At 43.7% G+C, this 17,955-nt stretch overlaps 1 protein-coding gene across 1 annotated transcript in view; it reads right to left on the bottom strand.

The window, feature by feature from the left end:
- Nucleotides 1-17,955, bottom strand: part of PAMR1 (peptidase domain containing associated with muscle regeneration 1) — an 81,444-nt gene that overhangs the window by 11,416 nt on the left and 52,073 nt on the right. The gene's annotated exons all lie outside the window — the stretch shown is intronic.

Below are 17,955 nucleotides of genomic sequence, written 5' to 3'. Positions count from 1 at the left end.
ATTCAAAGATACCATTGATCAGAATCAGACATCTATAAAATTGGGGCTACTTGCTATTCATTTTGGGCTAATGTTTGTTAAAGAATGGCCCCAGGTCAGAAACTCCGAAGTTATAAACATGTAGAGCCTAATTTAAGTCCCATTGATTTCCATGGACAGAATTAAGCACTGAACTGTGCCCATAATTCAGGCATTTAATGGGTTTCAATGTATTCAACACTGCCCCCCCACTCACCTTGGCAGGCTAACAGTGCCATCCTAAGTTAATTTACACCTTTCTAAGACCATTAAATTCAGCGGGCTTAGAAGGGTGCATCTGTATTTAGGATGACACTGTAGAAGTATCAAAGCAGCACAGTATAAACACTGCTGAGAACAGAAAGCCTATCATGCCTTAAGTAAAGTGAGACAACAAGCTAAGTAATTTATTTACAACCTGATTTAGCCCTACCTTTGCAACAACATATATTAATATGTAATTGCATATATATATATATATATATATATATATATATATATATATATATATATATATATATATACACACACACACACACACACACTATAAAATATAACATAATACAAAAGAATAAATACCATGTAAAAGTTATGCCATACTCCCTCATAATAATAGCTCAGTGTCTCTAAATAAGTGGTACCCATCCCAAAGCTAAACAAGATACTCACCCACAGCCCAGACATGAGCAAATGTTTTGGTGTGCTTCCCCCACCCCCTCTTCTCTTTTAGGCTTTTAAACATAATTCCTAATCTTACAACTACTGCAATTCATCATATAAGTAAAAATAAACTTAACATCTGTTATTCATGTATCTCATTAAGACCTGTGAAGTAAATAATTGCTTTGTATCTGATTTAAGAAGATAAATTTAAATGCATATTTGTGAAGAAGAAATAAAGATCTTCTGTGTACATTGATAAAAACTGCATCCTTCTTTGATACTACAAGACTTCCTTCCAATATTTCCTGTGACATTGCTATATACCTGCTGAATGTTGTATTGTGTTCTTTGCACTTCATTTCTCTTACTTTTGAGAATTATTTAATTCTGACACTGTCCAGTTTTCTTCTAAAAATAATTTGTGTCAAATTTGTCAACTGCATTTAAAAAAAAAGGCTTCTAGACTATGAATTCCCCATAGCCCTCATACACAGCAAGCTCAGTTCCTATTTTCTAAACAGTGATTTTTGATAAATAGTGTCCTATTCTAGCCTGGTTTTAATCTTCGGACTTATTTGGATCTGTTCTGAGCAATGGTTATTATTAGTGTACACTTACAGTTGTGAATTGAGAAGCACATCTTTGCTATGAGCTCACTAGCTAATCTTAAAGAAACTACTTTATCAGCTTCAGTAACACCCCCGCACCCAACTTCTGTAATATGGGGATAATGATACTTTCCTTACAGGTTTGTTGCAAACATTACAAAACAACAGTGTATGTGAAATAGAAAACTTGGAAGTGCTTTACTGGTACTAAGTATTATTCATTCTGAAGCCATTTCCTTGGGTTCCTTCATTGAAAGTGGTGACACTAATAGCTACGATAGGGTTTCAGATCATGAAGAAGGCATGGTCCCAATCACATCACTAGATTGTGTGAGTGAGGGAGTGATTTTGCTGTCAAGTCACAGCCAACTTATGGTGACCCCGTAAAGTTTCCAAGTCAAGAGACGTTGAGAGGTGGTTTGCCATTGCCTGCCTCCGCATGGGCTGAGTGAGTTTTGAGAGAACTGTGACTTGCCCAAGGTCACCCAGCAGGCTTCATGTGGAGGAGTGGGGAAACAAACCCGTTTCTCCAGATTAGAGTCCACCACTCTTAATCACTACCGCACACTGGTTCTCCCACTAGATTGTGCTGAATATTAATTCCTTAAAGTCATCAGGGGTTTTGCCACTGGCTTCAGTTGTCTGTGGCCTTACTCAATTTATTAAACTTTTCTCTGAAGAAAATGCACACAAAAACTCATCAAGATCTGTAAATAAATTACTAATGTCTTTGACTTCTTGCTCTATTAATTCTATCCATTTTGGCATCCAGATTATTTGTTTACATAACCCTTTGGGCACGACATAACCACACATACAGAATAATGGGCTCATAGTCGTTGTGTTTTTAAGCCATAGCACAGGAAATAGATTCCATTTTGCACATCAAGACAAAGCTAATGCTGGAGCAACAGCAACAGAGGGCCATCATACCAGCCATTTTTCTTGAGATATCACTTCAGGAAAAGGAAGGGAAATCTTGTCCCCCACAGTCCTGATCTAGAGCAAGTTAGCTGGGTTTAAATTAAATTGATATGAATGAGATTTAAGTTAATTGTTCTGTTGATTTCAATGAGACCTAGGCACGACTAGATTGGTGCCCATGCTGATGCTGATACTAATACACATATGTCTGTTTCACTGTGTGTACATGTGCTGAAATGTGTGTGTACATGTCCGACCTGATAGGACTGGAAATACAAGGCTGGGGAAGAGGGACAAACCAACAGAGAGGACCAATCTTCCTTCTTGCTTGAATGCCACACACAGAGGACATGAGATGAGGAAAGTTCAAACTAGATACAACAGTGTGAAAGATGTGCATTCCTGCTGTTTTCTGATCTACAAATAATAGTCATGGTAGGCTGGGACTGGTTTGGAGCACAACTGTGGTGCGGGGGAAGGAGGTTTTTCTTGCAACTTTCTCCTGCACCATTTTTGTGATTTCATATTTTCCTCTAGAACTACTATTTGTACATTTGTGGGGGTGGGGAGAGTACTGAGGTTGCAAAAATGGTGCAGGAAACAAATTAAACACTCTGTAAAGGAGAAAGTGCCAAAACAGGACTACAACTGAACATCAATAAGTCAAAAGTAATGACTACAGGAGAATTACTCAACTTTAAGGTTGGCAATGAGGAAATTTAAATTGTTCAAGACTTTCGATTCCTTGGCTCCATCATCAACCAAAATTGAAATTGATCAAGATTTTCTGTTCCTTGGCTCCATCAACAAGAAGGGAGACTGCAACCAAGAAATCAGGACTGCGGTGGGCAGCCATGAAGGAGCTAGAAAAGATTCTTAAGTATAAGGATGTGTCACTGGCAACCAAGATCAAGTTAATTCATGCCATTGTATTCTCTATTACTATGTGTGGGTGTGAAAGCTGGACAATGAAGAAAGCTGATAGGAAGAAAGTAGATTCCTTTGAAATGTGGTGTTGGAGGAGAGTGTTACGGATACCGTGGATTGCAAAAATAAATAAATAAATAACCCACCAAATCAGTGGGTTATAGATCAAATCAAGCCTGAACTGACCCTAGAAGCTAAAACGACTCAACTGAGGCTGTCACATTATGAGAAGACAAGAGTCACTGGAAAAGACAATCGTGCTAGGAAAAGTTAAAGGCAGCAGGAAAAGAGTAAGACCCAACAAGTGATGGATTGACTCTATAAAGGAAACCATGGCCCTCATTTTGCAAGGCTGTTACGGATAGGACGTTTTGGAGGACATTGATTCATACGGTCACCATAAGTCAGAAGCGACTTGACGGCACTTAACGCACACACAATGGTTGCAATCCAAACTGGGAACCACATGTGACTGCTGTTTGATGTCTAAAAAAAACCAGCAAGACATCTGTTCAGAGATCTCCCATCACTAAGTCTAGTTAAAAGAGCAAAATGTCAGTAACTTCATTATTAACATTTTTTTTACATTGCGGGGGAACGCTTGGATTTTTTACATCAAGTTGGGTCACCCCTTAGGACACACACTTTCTGATTTTACCTCTATCTATTTGAAATTACCAGATATGTTTCCATCTGAACTTGCTGCCTTGCTGTTCTGCCTGATGAATGAGCAAATGCCTGCAATACCTTTTCACCCAGCAAAGTGAGGCCAATAAAAGCTGTCTCGTAACCTATTTTATACTTGATCCTTTGAGCATTTCTTGCACTTTCTCACCCGTTTTATCCTTTCTACCTCAATGCAGCAGCTTTATGCAAGAATAGCTCTGAACACGGTTTGAAATGAATGTCAGTACCTTGTGTGCTTTATAAGACCTTTTTCTTTCATTATATGAATGGATGTCTATCAGGGTGCATGAACCTGCTCTTTTCTTTTCTCCCTCAGATTCCATAGTACATTCAAAAGAGATTTAGCCCATGACAAGCTCCTTTGTAGGATATATTTTTAAAATGCCTTTCAACACTTCTCCCTCTCTTCAAGGCACATATAATCTTTGCAGTAGCCTCTTATGGTTATACCCCAAAAAAGCTTTTGGAGAGGGAAGGGAAGATCATTCTGTAAAGGTCTCGGAGGCATATATACATTGCACTAAATTGCCCAAATCCAGAGAAAGCTATGTCTGGTTCACAAAGGGTTGCCAGCTCTAGACTGGGAAATTCCTGGAGGTTTTGGTGGTGGAGGCTGGGGAGGGTGGAGCTTGGGAAGGGGAGGGACCTCAGCAGGGTATTAATGCCACAGAGTCCGCCTTCCAAAACAGCCATTTTCTTCAAGGGAATGGATCTCTATTGCTTGATCAGTCAGAATTTGAGGAGATCACCAGCCACCAAGTGGAGGTTGGCAACCCTAGGTTTACACATGCTGGTGAATGAAGTGGGAATAAGGTAGGAGAATAGACTACAGAAGGAGAACCTGGGAGGAGGTCACATTTGGAAAGCTCCTTATGTTAAAAACTCCCTGCAAATTAAAAAAAAAAAAGTACAGCAAGAAAAATAGAGATGGTAGAATCCTTCTCTTCTGAGATAGTTTTCTCTTTACATGCAGCTTTTAATGTGAAGGAACATTTGGAGCTAGAATCCAACTCTCCCATCTGAAGTGGTGCAGGTCATTCCACCGCCTCAGAGCTCCGCCTCCTCCTCATCCAATGGAAATCAACATTGTATTGTGGTGTGAGCCATTCCCAGCAATGGAAATGTAACCTGGGGTGGGGGAGAAGCATCTGTATTCTCCCACAATAAAAGTTAAGTGATTGATCTCAAAAAGCAAATCCAAGATGAAACAGGGCATAATCCAATCAAAGATACACACATTTAGATCCCATTGGTTTCTACGGGAAAAGTTGACTTAACTCTGCCATTGAACTCATTGCTCGGACAATTCCTGGTGCTGAGCTGAAGTGTACATTTCATGAACACGATCACCTGTCCAATAAAACAGACCTTTTTTCAGTAATATTTTGGACACTTTTACAAAAGAGTGTATTGGAAGAAAGAGGGCACCTGGGTCAATGTTCCCTTGGCGCAGTTCAGGTAGCATAATTTGGCCACACTGTGGATGTTCTAAATCAAATGGCGCTCAAACTGCATGCCATGAGAATTGACCTGGGGCAAAAGACTTGGGTGTTTTGAACACAGAAACAGGCCTGTGTAGCTTCCCCAGCGCTGCTGTGGCTGCCGATAAAGTACAGTGGCAACGGGGCTTCCTCATGGTTGGTTTCCCTGCCCCAGTCCTCGGGCAGCAGCTACTAACACTCCTGCACAATCGGGGTTTTCCCCCTTTTCATCTGGCAGTTGAATATCATTATAATGTCATCATGTTATAACAATCTGTGTATCAGGTTCTCTGAATTTCCATCATTCATTAAAACAAGTGTTTCTAGCCCCTATCATTGTGAAGATAATGCCTGGGAATTGAGAGAACCTGATATACATATTGTTATAATGTTGTAAAAATGTTCAATTACTGATTTAAAAAAAAAACAAACCGTAGCGGTGGTGGGGAGGAAATGGCCACCATGGGGACATGGGCAAGAAAATGGCTGCCATGTGGATGGGACTGGGGAAATCCAAACTCGTCCACCAACATAGTAGCCATCCATTCAGACTTTGCTGCAATTAGGGTTGCCAGGTCCCTCTTTGCCACTGGAGAGGGGAGGGACTTCAATTGCCAAAGCAATTTTCTCCAGGAGAACTGATCTCTATCGGCTGGAGATCAGTTGTAATAGCAGGAGATCTCCAGCTAGTACCTGGAGGCTGGCAACCCTAGCTGCAATCTTTCCCCAAGATTTGCATCAAAGGAGGTTTGGGAAAGATCAGAGAAAAGCTGGAGAAACACTGGGAGGTGCATGAATGCACCATGATGCTGTGCAGAAGTGTGTGTGTGTGGGGAAACACCACTTCCCAAGAGTATCGAACCTGGGGCAAACAACATGTGTGGAAATGGCAGTGCTGAGCAGCGCTAGCAGCCAATGAAAGTGCCAGTGCAGTGTGCCAAAGGAGGGAGCCTCAGCCCACCCGCATTCCACCCCGCCCCCCTTGCCAAGGCAGCCATAGAAGAGAGAAATAACGCATGTAAATGGAATGAATGGTGTGAACAGGTTCAAAAATACATGAATTGGTGAAAGAGGTTTTTCTCAAGAACATTTTCACATTCACACCAATGGCACCTTTAGTGTAGTGACAATCGAACCTCAGAAACATTCAAATGCCTTCATTCTCTTTAGATCTTCACTTCTAAGGAGGCATTTGAATCGACGTAGGCTTTCAGCAGCTCGGGCTAGCAACAAAGTGCTGCTTCAATTATATTCCCAGGCTGAAATCATTTATTTCTCTAGATTCTGAGGGAAATTTCTGCTCTCTTGCACTCTCATCAGCTGAGCATCATGGGACTATAGACAATAAGAGAATCCCTGGGTCAGATCTGTCAGCAGAACCTTTTCTGCCCATTAGTCAATCAGCAATGGCTAAAATAAGCACCGACATGCTCTGACTTACGAGCCCAAAGGACCAATCCAAGTGGCAACATTACAGTGTCCTTGGCGCAGCCAAATGCATTTTGTGGAGCTGACAAACACTGAACCATACAATCCCTTCCCTCCCAGAGCCTTCATTAGTTCTTGACATGCAACTCCAGTAGGGGGGATTCCTGTGCGACATGGCTAAAGGCATGTTTCACTGTGGCAAGAGAGAAGAAAAGCAACGGAAGAAAAAGCCGACAAGGGAAAATTAATGCAGCACATTCACACAGCAGCACTGTTGTACAGACAACTGAATTGTCCCAACATAATTTGTAGCCCTAGTTAGACTGAAAAGGGTTTCAGAAAACAACAGTCAAAATTACAGCAATGTATAGGTATAATACTCAAAGGACTGAAGTTTCACCAGGAAGTTAGTGTGACCTTTTGAGCATTTTTACACATAATGTTTAATTTTTCTGCCATGTCTAGGTGGATTATGATGATCATTATCATCATCATCATCGATGTCTAGGTGAATAGCTGGTAGCTGTTCATATGGAAAATGAAGTGAGACTAGTAGTAATGCAAATGAGCATTCTGTCCAAAGTAGCTTTGCTATTTGTATTACAAAGCAATTGAAATTTTGCATGCTAGCGTGGTGTAGTGGTTAGGAGCAGTGGACTCTAATCTGGAGAACTGGGTTTGATTCCCTACTCCTTCATATGAGTGGAAGGCTCTAATCTGGTGAACCAGGTTGGTTTCCCCACTTCTGCACACGAAGCCTGCTGGATGACCTTGGGATAGTCACAGTTCTCTCTGAACTATCTCAGCCCCACCTACCTCACAAAATGTCTGTTGTGGGGAGAGGAAGGGAAGGTGATTGTAAGTCAGTTTGAGACTCCTTAAAGGTAGAGAAAATCGGGCTATAAAAACCAATTCTTCTTCTTCTATATGTAATAAAAGCCTGACAGTCACTTCTTCTAAGCAGCTTTGGAAGCAGGTGATTTGGAATAGCGGAGATCTAAGGTGGCAATTCTTGACAGCAACTCCACCACCCGATCAACCACTTTCCCTCAATGGCAGTTCTGATGCATGTTAGGAAGGTAAACATGTGTCATGTGATGGGAAAAATAGCAGGAAGAGAAGAAAAGGAAAGAAAAAAATGGGGAGCAGTGGAAGAATCAAACACCACCCCAATCATCACTGCAGCTGCTTTGCCTCAAAGACCCAGTCATCTGGATTCTATTATAAGCACTGGCATATAATGTCACATGTTGTTCAGCTCTGTAAAATATCCTTGGAGCAAATTCCAGAAAATGCAGTATACAAAGGACACAAACCACCTAGTACTGTTCATGTACTGCAATGGAGCCTGCAAAAAGCTTGACATCAGACCATGCCCAGTGTTCTCATTAGGCCAGAAACCAGAATAGGCAGCCCCTTTAGTCTTCGAAGTAATGAAACAGACACTAATGATTTCACTGGACAATGGAAGGCAGGAAAGGGTTGTGATAGAGAGAATGAGAATGGCTTTGCTATATATCAAGGAAAGTTCTCCTGACGCTCCCCTCTGAAGCACATCCCTATGCTCAGATTTATCTATCCTCTGATACTCATTGTTTTTCCTTGGAAGTTTCACAACCATTCCTACATACTTTTCTAAAGTGCTATTCCTGCTTTGACAGCTGTGCAAAGTCTTGATCCATGCTAGCTCTTCAAAACTTGACAACGTAGATTTGGTCTAGGTGTAAGATGACCAAATCCTGAAGAATTTTTAGTGGAAACGCTGACCAACTGAAACCATGTTTGTAATTCTACAAGTGATTCAATACCATCCTCAACTTATCCTACCAATATGTCTTGATATGAAGTATACTTCTTGTATGTATATTAAAAGTCTCCAGTATTTTTAGAACACGAGGAAAGTCTAGACTGAGTGAAGATAGTGTCTGAATTTTTAAGTTGAATGTTCCACTATTAATAACACACTGTAGATTTTCATTCCCCTTTCCCTCTAATTACTTCTAGACGATATTCCTCATTTCTGAATTATCTGCCACTCAGAAATACTTTCCATACTCACTCAATCTGCTGTGGGAAGATAGGATTACCTGCTTTAAACCACATTTTTCCTCCAATGAATATTCCCCTATCCATCCTTCCTGAGCCCTGTTCTTTGTGCCTGTCCCATCACTTTCCTACATAAATAAAATACACTTTTTCTGTTCTCTTTCTGTACCGTTATTCACTGCTGCATAATATATAGCTGAATCTCATTCACCAAAATTTCATCAACAATATATCCCATGGTCCAATGATAACTTTTTATCTTTTAATATCACTTCAGAGACTGACAATCACCACCCATGCCTCTGAAATGTGGTACACAAGAACTTCTGAAAAGTTGCTTTCTTGTGTATTTATTTGCCAACATAATTTTTTGGATACAGCATTGATGTAAAGAAAAATGGGCTTCACTGTGATTGTGCATGGTGCTTCTGAAGTTGCCAATTATTATCAATTTCAGATGTGAAAGAAGAGATGATGTTAATGATAAGGCACTTGTCACCGCTTCTGGAGTAGTAGACATTTGGTCAAGTCTGTAAGTTTCAGGTTAGATCTGCACACCAAGGTATTTTTAGGGTGAAGAAATCCACTTGGAAGGTGACGATGAATGCTCGCTATGATTCCCCTGCAGGGAATGCACCATGTTTGCTTTCCTCTCTGAAGACAAGATGGACTTTACTTGTCAGAACTGTAAGTTGATATGGCTCGTAGAGGAGAAGGTTCGGAGCCTGGAGGAAAGGATTACTACTGTCCATGAGATCACGGAAGGGGAGGAATTAACAGAAGTGTTGATGCCATGCATAGGGATGGGAAGACTGGTCAAAGGGACAACAGCATGGTTGACTGCCCTAACAAGAGTCTTCAGAGTGCTACAGCAAGACCCCAAAAGCATTGAGCAAGACGGCACTCAGTGCCATTAGAACTCAGGAATCAATTCCAGGCCCTTGAGGTGGCGGCAGAGATAGAAACACTGCCAGTGGAAGAATTACAAACACAAGAAAGACAGAGGGAGGAAGACAGGGGGATGCAAAGAAATGGCACTGGAAGGAAAAAGAAAGTGTTGGTCCTAGGTGACTCACTGCTGATAGGTATTGCTTCCCAGGGGTGAAAATTAAAGATACTGTAGACCAGTTCCCATAACTGATCAAACCTACAGATAATTAATTACCCATTTGTGATGGTCCATATGGGAACCAATGACACAGCCATGAACACCATCGAAAGCATTAAGGCTGACTATGAAGCTCTCGGGAGGAAGCTGAAGGGAATGGGGGCATGGGTGGTTTTCTCTTAGATCCTTCCTGTCAGAGGAAGGGGAATGCGACAGGATCAGAAGATAATGGAGGTGAACCACTGTCTGAGTTGGTGGTGCAGGCAGGAGCAATTTGGATTCTGGGAACACGGGCTAGGTTTTCTAGATGACAACCTACTAGTATGTGATGGACTCCACCTATCAAGGTTGGGGAAGAATATGTTTGGCAGAAACCTGGGGAGATTCATCAGGAGGGTTTTAAACTGACACCACAAGGGGAAGGAGATGACCAACACAGGGATTTAAATAAAGGTGAGCAAACAGCAGAGGCCCACCTGGGAGGGTTGGGTCAAATGGAGCTGAAGGGGTAGAGCTTCAGGTGTCTGTACCAATGCCCAAAGTTTGGGCAATAAGAAAGAGCTTGAGCTTCTAATGAAGACAGAGGGATATGATATAGCAGGCAATACAGAGACTTAGTGAGATGATTCTCATGACAGGAATGCAGTCGTGGATGGATATGAGTTGCTCAAGAAAAACCGAAAGGAGGAGAAATGACGCTGTGTGTCAGGAGAGGGGTTACTTGTCAGGAAATACTGGAGGAGGTGGGAGACAGCCCAGTGGAAAGTATCTGGTTGAGGATAAAGAAAGGAAGGACAGGCCAGTGTGAGGAGGTCGATGCTGCCCTCCTTGAGCTGCTTGACAGGATATCGAAACAACAAGACCTGGTAGTTATGGGTGACTTCAATGTCCCGGATGTGTTCTGGGAGACAAACTCTGCAAATTGTGCACTATCATGCAAGTTCCTGACCTGCCTAGCTGACAACTTTCTTTATCAAATGGTGGAGGAAGCTATGAGGGGCTCAGTCATACCCAATTTAATATTGACCAACAGGCAAGAGATGGTAGATGAGGTGAAGGTGGTGGGGACCTTAGGGAGAAGTGATCATGTCCTGCTAGAATTCCTTTTCCTGTGGGGGACCAAGGAAGTTCGTAGCCACATGTGTCTGTTAGATTTTAGTAGGGCAGGCTTTAATAAACTCAGAGGCATGATGAGAGACATTCCATGGGCAAGATTGCTGGAAGTGAAAAAAGCAAGTGAAGGGTGGGCTCTAGGGCTGTCGATTTGGTTCGTCATGAACCGAAAAACAGCCGAATTTCCCTTGATTCGGCGTTTTTTAGTTTGGATGGAACCAAACTCAAAAAAGGCGGGAAAACGGGGAGCCGAATTCAGTGAGTTCAGGGTGTTCGGTGAATAAATTCAGCAAATTCGGGGTTCGGCGCAGCAGCATAACCGTCAGTTAGTAAGCAGCATTCTCCCCCGGCCAATCGGTGGCCAAGCTGGGTCTTCTTCTGGCCAATCAGTCGCGATTGAGTGCATGAGCCCAGCTGCTGTGCGGCCCGGCCGAAGAGAGAAAGAGAGAGTATCCGTTTGTGTGAGAGAGAAATCCCCGTGGGGGGGTGCTTGTGCACATTCGCTCCTTTCCGTGGCTGCAGGGGGTGCATTTTTGGAGGTACAGCCCCCAAACATTCAGCGTAGCTTCAGAGGAGCCTTCTTGAAAGAATCCCCAAGTTTTGTAAAGATTGGATCGGGGGGGGGCTGAGATATGGGCCCCGAAAGGGGTCCCCCTTAACGTGCATTTTTATTCCATTTACAGCACACATTCACTCCTTTCTGTGGCTGCAGGGGGCGCATTTTTGGGGGTACAGCCCCCAAACTTTCAGAGTAGCTTCAGAGGAGCCTTCTTGAAAGAATCCCCAAGTTTTGTAAAGATTGGATCGGGGGGGGCTGAGATATGGGCCCCGAAAGGGGTCCCCCTTAACGTGCATTTTTATTCCATTTACAGCACACATTCACTCCTTTCTGTGGCTGCAGGGGGCGCATTTTTGGGGGTACAGCCCCCAAACTTTCAGCGTAGCTTCAGAGGAGCCTTCTTGAAAGAATCCCCAAGTTTTGTAAAAATTGGATCAGCGGGGGCTGAGATAAGGGCCCCCCTTTTCCCTATTGGGATGAATGGGATCAGCCGATCCTATGTGCATCTCGACAGCGGCAAATCCAAGGCAAAACCTCTCGTGCTTAAATGGAACCGTATTGGATTACCCAGTCCTCCAAGTCCTTCCTGATGGAACAGAAGACATCCACAGTAAGACCCCTTTTGGGGCTTTAATCTATAATTTTTCTCCTGTGTGTGTGTGTGGGGGGAAAAGCAGAATCTGTGTGTGTGTGAAGAGGGAGCAGTTTCTGTGGGGGGGGAAGCCAAAGGGGGCTTTTGCCTGTTCTGTCTGGGGGGTGTGTGCCCCCTCGAGTCTCTCTCTCCCTGGTTTGAGGGGGGGGCTTCAGTTGTGTGTCCTCAGGTTTTTCCTCATTCATAAGATCTGTTAGGTCTATTTTGATGCTTGCTCAAAAATTGTTTTCAAATTGTGACTTAAAGAATGCATTTTCCTGGTCCCGAATCCGATGCAAAAGGGGAAATTCCACCCCCTCCTGCTCCTGATGCTTAGCTAGCATGCCTCTGTCCCTTTCCATGGTTTGCAAACTCCCAGGCGTCAGGTGTTGCTTTGCATGGTTGCAAACGTGTTGCTTTGCATGGTTGTGTTGCTTTGCAAGGTTTGCAAACTTCTGTCCCTTTCCATGGTTTGCAAACTCCCAGGTGTCAGGTGTTGCTTTGCATGGTTGCAAACGTGATGGTTTGCATGGTTGTGTTGTTTTGCATGGTTTGCAAACTTCTTCACACCTGCCCCGCCCTTGCTCCCCGCAGCTCAGCTGTTTGTCGGGGCTGGGAGCTTGGAGTGGGCAGCAAGCTCTGCTAACTGCAAATGCACATTAAGAAGGGGGGACCCCTTTCGGGGCCCATATCTCAGCCCCCGCTGATCCAATCTTTACAAAACTTGGGGGTTATTGCAAGAAGGGTCCTTTGAAGCTATGCTGAAATTTTTGGACCTCTACCCCCAAAAATGCCCCCCCCCCCGGAGCCGCGGAAAGGTGCGGTTGTGATTTTAATGGCTTTATTCGGCCGAATTTTTCCCTGAACTCCGGACTTCATGCCGAATTGCACGGACCTGAAGAGGGGGAATTCGGACTTCGGCATTTTGCCGAATCTGAATTTTACCAATTTTTTTTTCAACAGCCCTAGTGGGCTCTCCCAAAAAAAGAGCTCTTGCAAGCTCAAACCATCTGTATTCCAACAAGAAGGAAACATCTACCTACTGTGCAAAGGCTCAACAATCCCCTCTCTTTCAACAATGGCTAGCAGTATTTCCTATATGGGGGGGGGGAGAGAAGATTGCATAGTGCAAAAATGGGGGCACATGTGAGGATCCTTTTCAAAATGTGCAGTATGGGAAGTCTTTTTTCCATTTACCTCTTTCAGCCTCAAGACAAAGACCAACAAACCTTCTAAGTACATTCCAAGTGCAGTGGAAAAGTTTTGATCGCACAGTTCTTGCCTTGGAATGCAGCAAATGCTCTTTCACACTACTTTCACCTCACTTCACAATGTCTGTCTGCTTTGCCTGTGTGTATAACAGTTTTTCATTCTTACCATCAACATCAAGGTGACCACCAGTCCTCCTGTTATGATTTAATCAGTAGATTTAAAGCCCTGTTTTTGTACCTCTTCATGAACAGAGCATCTTTTCTGCTATTATCCACCCCCCCCCAAGCCAGGAATAATTAGAATAAAACAGTGATCTAATCCCAGCTGCAATGAAAATCTTTTCATGCCTTTTCAGCCAAGTGGAACCCACCCTGATGTTTTCCAGCTCCATGCTTCTGTGAATGAGACAGTATCCATGCGACAGTATGCTTGGATCAGCCACTCTGATGTATTCATCCGGAGGCAATTTGGAGGCTGTTGCTTACAACTAGCCATTTGATCTTTATCAGCATTGTTCCAATCCCTTAGAAATCTGTGTCTTTGGATACAACCTTTCTGGTTATTTGGATAACCCTTTTTTTAACTATAGTACTGATTTGGTTTGTGCATAAGATCAGACTGAATGAAAATCATCATTCTCCTTGTTTCAAACATTAATATGTCCTGACCTTGATGGACCATGCTAGACCAATGTTATCAAATTTCAGAAGCTAAGCAGGGTCAGCTGCTAAGCAAGGTCCCGACCTCCAAGGAAGTCTAGGATTGCTATGCAGAGGCAGTCAATGGCAAACCACCTGTTTGTCTCTCGCCTTGAAAACCCTATGGGCTCACCGTAAGTCAGCACTTATGAAGAAGATGGCACTTTATGATGGCACTTTCTACCACCAACATTAAAATCACCTAGTTGCCTGGTTAGATATACACTGCCTGTATATCATGAAGTAGATGTTATATCTGTGGTAAGGATGCCTCATGATAGTCAAGCCAATTTCCATTTACAGCAGCTTTGCTGAAGCTAAGTAGGCTTGGGTTGGTTAGTACCTACATACACCACATGATGATGGAAGAATTCAAGATAATAAATCAATGTTGGCATCATGGCATCATTCCCCTAGTGTGGGAGCAAATGGGGAGGAAAAAGTAGCCCTGGAAAAGGGCCCTGCCCCAGGACCACCTAGGCCCTACCCCCACAAAGCAAGGAAGGAAGAAAGTGGGGGGGGGGGAGAGAAGCAATAGGGTTGCCAGTATCCAGGTGGTGGCTGAAGATCTCCCGCTATTACAACTGATCAGTTCCCCTGGAGAAAACGGCCACTTTGCAAGGTGGACTTGATAGCATTATACACCATTGATGTCCCTTCCCTCCCCAAACACTGCCCTCCTCAGGCTCCACCACCAACATTCCAGGTATTTCCCAACCTGGAGCTGGCAACCTTAAGAAGGAACCAGCCAGCCTTGCAGCTAACTGTTGGGCCCTGCACCTGGCTCACCTAGGTTGAGGAGCCACCTTCCTGGGTCAGGAGGCACCTTGCCCAGGCCAGGCACAACTCTTCAAGCCCAGGAGCCACCTTCTCCAGGCAAGCAGAGGCTCATTCCAGCTGGGAGCAGATTTCCCTACACCAGAGGTGGCTCTCCTGGGCCAGGAGCCACTTCACCGGGCTGGCATAGTTCTACTCCCCAAGATTGGATCAGCCCAGCAGAAAATTTCCTGGAGGCTATAATGGCCAGTCTGCCCCTGCCCTAGTGACTGTAATCTGTGCTCTAGCTCTTAATCTGAAACAGTTTGGAATTAAATTTCAGCTCCTGGTTAAAAATGTGATAATTTGTGGGGTAGGTTTTCTTCTGAATTGCTTAACTGTGCTCAGAACAAGATGGAATAGACTTCTAATTAAAGCATCAAAGAGCACAGATCTAAAAAAAGTGGTGCTTCCTTCAGATTTGCTGCAAACACATCACTTTTCCTGGCAACAATACTCAAGCCTCAGGATAAAACCCATCATTATCTCAGTAACTATATAAATCATGCACGTTTCTATTATTCTCTCCTTCTCCCATATGGAGGAAGAAAAGCTACCACATGACTTAATTCAAGTTCACATTATGAGTTTGTGGCAGAGAAAGGAATGGAATTTGTATTCTTCCCTCTACATCATTCTGCCCATCCTGACTCCAAACCAACATTTCAACTTAACCTTCTTTGCTGCCAATAAAAACAAGGTTTGCCTAATGACTTTTCAAGTCACACACATTACTTTCCATAGTATCAAAAATTCTGTCTGCTTTTTAAACAAATTTACCTTCTAGTTAGTAATGTGATACGTTAAGCAATTTACCTCATGTTGTATCACGTAATCCCAAGAAACCATAGAACATTATCTAGTTTAAATGATGGGGGGGGGGGGGAGATTGATGTTGTTTTCTAGGTTTAAACATCACCAGCATGGTGTAGTGATTCAGAGCGGTGGTTTGGAGTGGCGGACTCTAATCTGGAGAACTGGGTTTGATTCCCCACTCCTCCACATGAAGCCAGCTGGGTGACCTTGGGGAGGCTTTGACCCCATTGAAGAAGATAACAGCGGTTACCCAGACCTTGTTGCTGGAGGGAAGGGGCTCACTGTATGGTCCATTTACAAGGACTCTGCCCCACCACCCTGTTCTCCACCATTTGGACCTTGAGGTCCTTGCAAGGGCAGCAAGGCCCTTTGGGCCTTGTTGGATGTTGCCCTATTGTTGCTGGTTGCAAAGGGCCCCCCATAACAGTTCAAGCTTTAGGGTCCCAAAAATGTACGTCTGCCACTGTTTAAGGTTATATGGATCCAAACCCAATAGGCACAATATGTTGCTGTTGGTCATATCTAAAGGGTTGCCAACCTCCAGGTACGAGCTGGAAATCTCCTGCTATTACAAACTGATCTTAAACTGATACTGATCAGTTCACCTGGAGAAAATGGCCGCTTTGGCAATTGGACTCTATGGCATTGAAGTCCCTCCCCTCTCCAAACCCCACCCTCCTCAGGCTCCACCCCAAAAATCTTTAGGTATTTCCCAACCTGGAGCTGGCAACCCTACATATCTATCATAAGTCCAGCTTCACAAGGTAAAATTTCAAGATGGTCTTCAAAAGCGGATTCCAAATAAAGTACATTATGACAGGCTAACCTGGATATTACCAAGGTATTAGTAACAGTGACCAGATCTCTCTGTTCCTGTATAAAGCATAACTGGTGAATCAGCCAAAGCTGGAAAAGGAGATCCCAGGACACAGTCAGTACCCGAGCTCAAGAAGCAAATTGGGCCAAGGAGTCCCGCCAAGGTTGGAGCCAGGCCACCAACGTGAGTGTGAACCCTTCATAAAATAGGCATTTCCTCCAACCACCCAGCTATTGAGCTCCTTCCCCATCACTCTTCCTTATCTGCCACATGCTTAAAGCTGATTCACCTTCAACCATTCCACTAAGGAGGGAGGCCACTGCTCTACCTGGACTTGAAAAAAGGAAAAAAACAGAACACAGTTGAACATTACACTGACCACGCTGAATTCCATATGCCTGGATGACCTCTTCTCACAGTCTCATGTAGATATCCATAGGAGACAAAAGTTGAACCTTTAGGAACCCCAAGACAATTTCAATTGAAAGGAAGAAAGACTCCAGCCTCACATTCAAGAACCTGCCTCTAAGGAAAGCCTGGAAGAACCACCCTTGGCACCTGGATATTTTATTTTAGCAAACTATAGTATGAGGTTTTGAATTCATATATAGTAACTTGTATATCAAGATAATAAATCAGTCCCTCAGCCCATTCCTGAGCCTTCGGCGGCCGGGGACAGTGTGGCTGAGGTGCCACCGCGGTGCCTCCAAAGCCATTCCCCAGCCACCAAAAGGCCTTAAAAAGCCTTTTAAAGGTTTTTTTTTTTTTAAAGGGACATTTTGTTCCATTGAAAACAGGCTGCGCTAGCAAAAAGCCAGGGCGAAAGGAGTCAGGAAGATGCCTACTGGTAGCTTCGCCCCCGGCACGCCCCAGGAACACCTCCTGGGATGTCAGCACGGGGCTTTGCAGCAGTGTGAAGGCCCAGCTGGTGTTCCTGGGCAGCGCTACTACAGCAGCACCAGGAGGATGGCGCCCGGGTCCCCTGGCACGTAAGTGGCACTGGCACTGGTGCGGGGTACACGAATCCCGGCACAGCCCCTTCCTGGCCTCCTAAAGACTTTCGTCCTTTCAGGTCAGGAATGGGCTGCATGTCTTCCAGCTATACCTGTATGGAGAAGATGGATGGGAAGGTCTTTAAATTAACATACTAGACTAATATAAAAGAATATCTTGAAAGTATAAGTTCTATCACAACAGACTCTATGGTAGAGATCCCCACTTAGCATAGTCTCCTCCCCTAGCTCTGCCTCCAAGGGTTGACAACTCTGGTTTAAGAAGTTCTGCAAACTATATTTTTTTAACATTTCGAAAAACTCTCCCAACCTTGACTTTTTTTTGTTTGTTCCTTCATTTTAAAAAAAGATCTCATTTTAATTGTCCTACAGAGAACGTATATTTGTATT

This window comes from Euleptes europaea, chromosome 6 (genome assembly GCF_029931775.1).
Source record: "Euleptes europaea isolate rEulEur1 chromosome 6, rEulEur1.hap1, whole genome shotgun sequence".
Classification (NCBI taxonomy): Eukaryota; Metazoa; Chordata; class Lepidosauria; order Squamata; family Sphaerodactylidae; genus Euleptes; species Euleptes europaea.
The sequence above is the reverse complement of the archived record's forward strand: the minus strand, read 5'-3'. Positions and strand labels throughout refer to the sequence as shown.